This window comes from Pteropus alecto, unplaced genomic scaffold, assembly GCF_000325575.1.
Source record: "Pteropus alecto unplaced genomic scaffold, ASM32557v1 scaffold8, whole genome shotgun sequence".
Taxonomy (NCBI): Eukaryota; Metazoa; Chordata; class Mammalia; order Chiroptera; family Pteropodidae; genus Pteropus; species Pteropus alecto.
The window spans coordinates 23,555,619-23,562,935 of record NW_006494609.1 but is presented as its reverse complement, the minus strand read 5'-3'; positions in this window follow the sequence as shown (position 1 = coordinate 23,562,935).

Below are 7,317 nucleotides of genomic sequence, written 5' to 3'. Positions count from 1 at the left end.
CGGCCGGGCCGCGGCGGTGGGGGGCGGGGGTTCGGCCGCGGGGCCGCGCGCTGTCGGTTTGGGCGCCCGGGGGCAAGATGGCGGTTGGCTCCCCTTCCCCCCCGTTTCGGCCTGGCCGCGTTCCCGTTTGAGTTCTCCCCGCCGTGGGATCTCAGGCTCGCGTGTGTCCTTCCGTCCCCCGGGGACGCCTATTGTCGGGTCTTGGGGAAGGTTTTTTTTTCCCCACACTCCCTAGGCCTGGGCGCAGGTCGAAGATTGGAGGGAGGGCCCGGGGCTTTCATGCCTTTTATCCTCCGAAGCTCGGGTCTGCGTGGCCTCGGCACCGTGACTCGCCAAGTCACCATTATGGGGTCGTCGTGAGGCCCCGTCGCCCGCCCGGCTCCCGCCCCTATACCCGCCCTACACACCTACCTTGGCTGGTCGCTCCCGTCCCCCGAGAGCGCACCTTGGAGAGGGGATGTCTGCTTTACTCTCACTGTGCTCAAAATAAGCACAGGGGGTGACCGTTCGTTAATCACCTCTCCCGCTTATAAATTGAGATTTCTTGTTGTGCAAAGCGTAAACCCAAGCAAATACTCCCACTCAGGTTCCAATGTATTAACTTGAGAATGAGTGCTGTTAGAAAGAGCTCTCATTTTAGTTCTGCCCAGGTGATCACAGAAACCACCACTCTTTCTGAAACATTTTCTGTAAAAGTTTCACTTGTGACTAAAAACTCACAGTCCACCCTGAAATTTGAAAACATACTTGACTGTAAAAGAACAAGAGCCAAATGACAGAGCCGTTGGTTCTAACCTGCTCTCCTGTGATGGCTGAGCGTCTCAGGCGCAGTGTGTTTTCCCCAGGTCTGGGTGAAATGGCCATATTGCTGACGACAGGACGAGGTGAATGAGAAACTGCCTTGTAGACTAAGTGGAGTTTACAAAGGAGGTTAGAATTGAAAGATCCGTTGATTTATTAAAGTTCAAGATTACTTTTATGTTTTATAAGCTTTATAAACTCTTTTAAAAATTGACTGTTGGTGGAGAGAATGAATCAGGTGGAATAGAGAGAAGCAGTTTGTGTCCTTTGGTGCATTGTCTTTGTTAAAATCACACAGTGTATGTACATCCATGTATAATTGTTAAGCCGAGCGTACAATGCTTTATGGGTACCAGGGTTCCCATCAGGCGAACTAAAACAGTAAAATCCCAGAAACGCTGCTCTGGTTAGCGGTGGAGCATGACTTAGCAGTATTGAAACTGAGTTTTTGCATGACTATGTGCAAATGACATTATTTTAGAAACTTTGTCGGAAAATATGGGCATGAAACTAGTCTGAGGTAAGAGGCCTGCTTCCTCAGAAGAGTTTTTAAATAAATACAAACCAATGGATTTCTTGGTATGTTTGATGGCCCCATATTTAATTTCATTTAAAAACTTTGCTGATTTTAAGTAACTTTTAGTATGTGTACTGTGGATGAAAATGGGGTTCTAGGGAAAGTAACCTCACTAGGTGATCTGATCAATTCCTAACAGGGCAGGTCATGGTGGGTGAAGTCTCACCCCAGGGACGTAACTTCTTTAGGGCTTACCTGAAGCAAGCCCTTCCCTTGTTTTTATGCATCTAGGTTCACACACCTTTGAAATGAGCATAATTACCCTTGAGAGAGCTGGGAATCCTGTTAACTATCCTCGTGATCCAATCCCTGCTAGCTTTCTCCCACCTTTGGGTAATCTGCCTTATGTTCCCTCAATTACAAATGCATGAAAGAAACTGTGAAACCATTTTCTGAAGCATTTGAGATCTTGCTTCTCAGAAACTGATGTCAGTTTTGGCTCAAATAAACTTCATAAAAATTCTGTACAGGTTTGGACATTCTTCCGTTGACATTACCATTCATTTGTATCTAATTGCGGACAACTTTTTAAAATTAATCCTAACTATACCATTTGTTGAATGCTTCATATAACCTAGGAATTTACTAAGTCCCTTGAATATATTATCTTATTTACTTCTTAGCCCCTAGGAGGAATTTTTAACCTCTTTTAACACATGAGCAAACAGGCTTAATGGAAAAGAAATTAAGCAACTTGCCCAAGATCATGTCCCTAGTAAATGGTTAGACCCGGGACTGTATGATCTCAAAGTCAGTTCGCTTGCCATCATGTGCCACAGAGTCTCCAGGTAAACAAAGATAAACATAAAACTAGGCGATTTCCATATGTAATCTCATATAATTCTTTAACGCTCACATGAGGGAGTGTTGTTATACTCATTTTACAGATGAGGAAAGAGACTCAGGAAGCTTAAGTAATTTTCCCAGAGTCACCTGTCTAATAAATAGTGGACAGTGTTTGAACTCTAGCTTGTTGGAAGCCAAGCTCATTGCACAATTCTGCTTCCCATTTCTGGGTCTCTGTCTCATTTGGCTGTTATTTCTCTCAATCAGGTGCTCACAGTTTACTAAATAATGGCCACTTGGTGCTTGTGATATCCTTGTCAAACGACTCCTGAATTCTGCATCTCAGTGCATGCCCTGGACGGTAGACACGAACAGCTGCTGAAAAGGCCTTACAGTTGTTTAGATATTGGTGTCTGTGAGTGTTTGGCATGAATGAGCCCCCTCCGCACGAGCAAGCCTGTGCGGATGGAGAACCTTGTGCCTCTGTGATGGGCCTTCCGGTTGGCCAGCTGGCCTCCGTCTTTGCCATCCCTCTCTCGGCTTTCTCTAACCTCAGTGCGTTTTAAAGTGACTATAGGCACTGAAGTTCCTGTCTCCCCTACTTGGGGATGAGCTGCAGGGATGAGCATTGTTTTTCTCCTAGCATGAGCCTGTCACAGCCGATGTGCGTGGAGAATTCAAAGCTGCTGGAAGGGAACTGAAGGCTATCGTGTGTCTAGAGGTGGCAAAGGGTGTCGGCTGTTGAGGGTTAGTGTCCTAAACTGGACGATCTAATGCCCCCAGAGTAGTAAGCATTTCTGAACTGCTGGGCAGCAAGGATACAGGCCCCGACTACAGAACAGGCCCTGCCTAGGGAGGCCACATGTAAACAAGCAGAGGCCAATATCTGCTTGGGGGACACTTAACGAGGGCATCCCCCTCTCCGTGGCATCTCTGAGCCTCTGGACAGGATGTTTCCCTGCCTTTGTAACGACCCCCCAGCCCCACACACACACACTGCTAGCGTTCCTGGCACTTTATTGTCGTTATCTGTTTACTTGACCGCTTTCCCATTAGGCTAAACAACTGGCAGGCAGAGGACCTGTCCTTGAGGAGAACAAAGGAATCTGAACTTTGGCAGAGGATGGGCGGGGGATACTTCAGTTTTGGAGGGGAAAGAGGCAGGAAGCAGAGATGTCCCTGAGGAAGAGATGAAGCACGCAGGCAAGATGTCACTGGAGACTGATGTGGTGTCTCCTCCTCCTGAGCGTATAACTCCCACCAGAGTCTATCTCGTGTCGTTACTGGGAAAAGAGAAAAAAGTGCAAAATGGTTTCGAGTCAGTAGATGATGGAGGAATGTGGATGACTTGGGGGGCAGGCCTGGCTCTTGGATGGGTTGCGTCTAGTCACATGGAAGCCACACCCTAGGGCAGGACAGGGACCCAGTGCTGTTCCTGGCTGGTCTCAAGTCCTTCCTTCGGGGCAGCTGGGTGTGTGGCTACTGAATTGGCTCCTGCCCGGCACGACACGGCCTTACTCATGCCGTGCGCTGCCCTGGGCATACGCGGTGTGTGCCAAGGAAGGCTGGCAGAGGCCGAGGGATGGCAAGACGCTGGGACTCCCGCTCCGAATCCTGACAGCCACTTGCAAACCTTTGCGAGAGAGCGTCTTAACGTGTTCCCAACCTCTGCCACATATTGTCCTCTTTTAGTTGTGAGTCTGGCACATTTTATCCACCCAGATGGTGTCCACATACCAGCATGCGAGCTCACTGAACCACGACGGACCGTGGCCTGTAATGGAGCACGACAGCCGCACCATCAGGGAAGCACGGCTGTGTCCTCCGCTGAGTCAGCTGCCACTTCGGGCAGACTTGCCGTCAAGGTAGAGCTTTCAAGTACAAGTATCTATGGCTACATTCTGGGTTCTGGATCTCTTTGGGGACGCCTATCCTGCTTCTTTGTGCGTGGCCTGGTTTCCCAAGCCGGCGGTTCTCGGGTGAGGGTGCCTGGCAGAACCCCGGAGGGCTTATTGGAACACCTGACCGCTGGGCCTCCGCAGAGGTTATTCAAGGTCTGTGTGGAGTCCCAAGGTGAGGTTTCTAATAGATTCCTGGGACCGCACGTTGCCCTAAAGCCAGGGGACTGCGTGACTTTGGAACCCAGCTGCCCCTTCCCCTCACCACCGTTTCGAGAGCTTGCTTTTGAGATATTCCAGGTGTCCTAATTCAGGCCGTCTGTCCGTGAATGAAAATGAGTAAAGAGGAAGAAAATAGATGGCCCAGTGACTGCGCCCCGGTGGTGGGACCCAGGCCTAACTGTGAAGTTATGGGCCTGATGACCAGAGACGCTGCATTATACTGGCCCGGTGTGTCAGAATTACAATAGTGGTCCTGACGACATTGCACTGGGCCAAAGGCCTGTCACCCGCCTTCTCTCGTTGGCATCCTAACCTCAGGGAAGTGACACCTGTGCATACTGTCCCCCTCCTCTCGTAGATGGGAAAACTGAAACTCAGAAAGAGGGTTTATTTTGGGGTTGGGGGTCAAGCATCCTGCCATCAGTTTTAGGGTTTTTCCCACTGCATAGGGTCTAATCATCCTTCTTGGCATGTCCGGGTTCCAGAAAGTTGGCTGCTTTTCCTTTAGTGGGATCTCAGTGGCTCTGATGCTCTTTTAGATACGTCTGAGAGGAGGCCGGATCCCAGGGCGGAAGACACGTCCCCTTTGCCACTGGTTTCCATCAGTCACTGCGCGTCCTGCCCAGGGCTGAGCCAGACACTGCAGATGCCACCAGAGGTGCCGTATCCACTCGTCCACTTATTTTTTTCTGTGAGTCAACATTTAAGAACTTGGGAGCTTTCACGAGAAGTCCATGATTCTGGTTTCTTGGGAAATTGGAGTTCCGGGATGGCTGGGACATATTCCCCATGTGGTGGCTCTTCCAGAGCTGAAGGTGGGGTGTGCATGCTCGGGGACATGAGCCACCGCACCCCCCTCCGGCAGGCAGTCACGAATACCCATACCTGCTGCATGACTCACCCCCACTGCCTGCCTCAGCTCTGTGCTGGGCCTCGCTCATCTGTTCATTTGTTCATTCATTCAACCAATATGTAGACTGCCCTCTATGTGCCAGCTCTAGGGAATGTAAACATTTAAGGCATTGTATTAGTTTCCTGTGGCTGCCATAACAAAGTATCACAAATGGCCTGGCTTAAAACAACAGAGATCTGTTCTCATAGTTCTGGAGGCCAGAAGTCCAAAATCAAGGTATAGGCAGAGCCGGGCCCGCTCTCCCGGCTTTGGAAGGTGGCCAGCAGGCCTTGGTTCCTTGGCTTATAGCTGCATCACTCCAAGCTCGGCCTCTGTCACATGACCTTTTGTGTGTCTGGTCTTCTCATGTGTGTCTCTGGGAGCCTGTCTCTGTCTCTCTTCTCTTCTCTTACGGACACCGGACATCCCCCGCCCGACAGAGCCTCATCTGAACTTGCATCTGCAAAGACACTATTTCCAAAGGAAGTTTCATTCGCCTCGCTCGGGGTTAGGACGTCGGCGTGCCTTGCTTGGGGTGAGGATATCAATGTATCTTTCTCGGGGACACAGTTCAACTCACAATAGACATTTAGAAAAAAAAACAAACAAACTTCGAACAACCCAAATTTAAAACATAGTCCTTGCTCATCACCCACTAGGGTAGACAAGACTCCTAAAATGTCAGCAAGCGCCCCAGTGACAATTCACGTTGGTGGAGCATGTGCAGTGAGTCAGTTCTGAGGCCTCAGTGATTCATGTGCATTAATCCACTTAACGCCCCCAAAGTGCCCTCCCAGGTAGACTCTGTTGTTACTCTACTTGGACAGTGAAGAAACTGAGGCACAGAGAGGCGACACAGCCTGGCCAAAGTCTCAGAGGGAGCAGAACAGTGAGTGCTCGGAGCTGGCGAAGCTCAGGAAGTGGCTCTCCCTTTCCCATTGGAGTTCTTCCCTGCGATGGCGAGAAGGGGGAGCTGGCCTTTATCTCGGCCACCATCATGTTTCGTGAAACCATGTCTTATTTATCATCTCCTTCCTCCTCCACCGCCCCCAAGAGGTGAGGCTAACTGGGCTGCCTTTGATGCTCTGTCTTCCCAGGATGAGGGCGGGGCTTCGCGAAGGATGTTTAAAAGGTCTGATCACTTTCTTGACCTGCAGGGTGACATCTCTAAACTTCCATTTAAGCTAGATTAAGGTCATCTTTAGAGTCGATTTCCTGTATTTCTATGGCATTCTCTAGTTGATGGAAGAAACCATCAGAAACCATAACGACGTGCTCTAAATCATCTCTATTCTGTGGTGCAGATCTGTCTATGTAAATATAGCTAGTCCCGGATGGGACTTTTGCAAGGTAGAGCTCTGAATGAAAGAATGGATTCATTTTGAGTTTTCTCAAATTCGGTGAGAGATCCCCCACCCCCCCACCGGCTGACTCCCACATTCATATTCCCAGCGTGACATTTTGTGCTGTTGTACTCGGTACGTTAAGCTCAGCTATTCTGAGTGTCATGGGCCAGGAGCCTGTGTGCAGAGATCCTTTTTTAGCTGAGCTCATAAAGGCCGCTTGTATGTTTGGGGTTTTCATGCAGAAAGAAGTCTTTTGGCGTAGGTCACTCAAATGCCATATTTTCTCGCTAGATATTTACAAAATGTATGGCTATTTTTAATACACATCTTTGCTGCCTTAAAACCACAGTCGGAATTTAAAGACAGGACTGGCTTCTTTTACTTAACGTAACATCTTCAGGGTTCATCCATTACGCTAAGTGAGAGAAGCCAGTCACAAAAGGACAAATGCTGTGTAAGTCCCTTTCTATGAAGCCGCCAGAATAGGTAGACTCAGAGACAGAAACAAGAACGGAGGATGTCGGGGGGCTGGGGGAGGGGGAGGGGGAGTTCGTGTTTAATGGGGACAGGCTTTCATTTTGGGAGGATGACAGAGTTCTGTGGACGGATGGTGGGGACGGTTTCACGACAATGTATATTACTTAAGGCCACTGAAGTGTGCACTTAAAAGGTTAAGACGGTAAATTTTATGTTATGTGTATTTTACCATAATAAGAAAAAAAAACCTACAACCACCTAAGTGACTATATCTAAATAGATCCAAAATGATAGTGGATATAAAAAAACACATTCCTG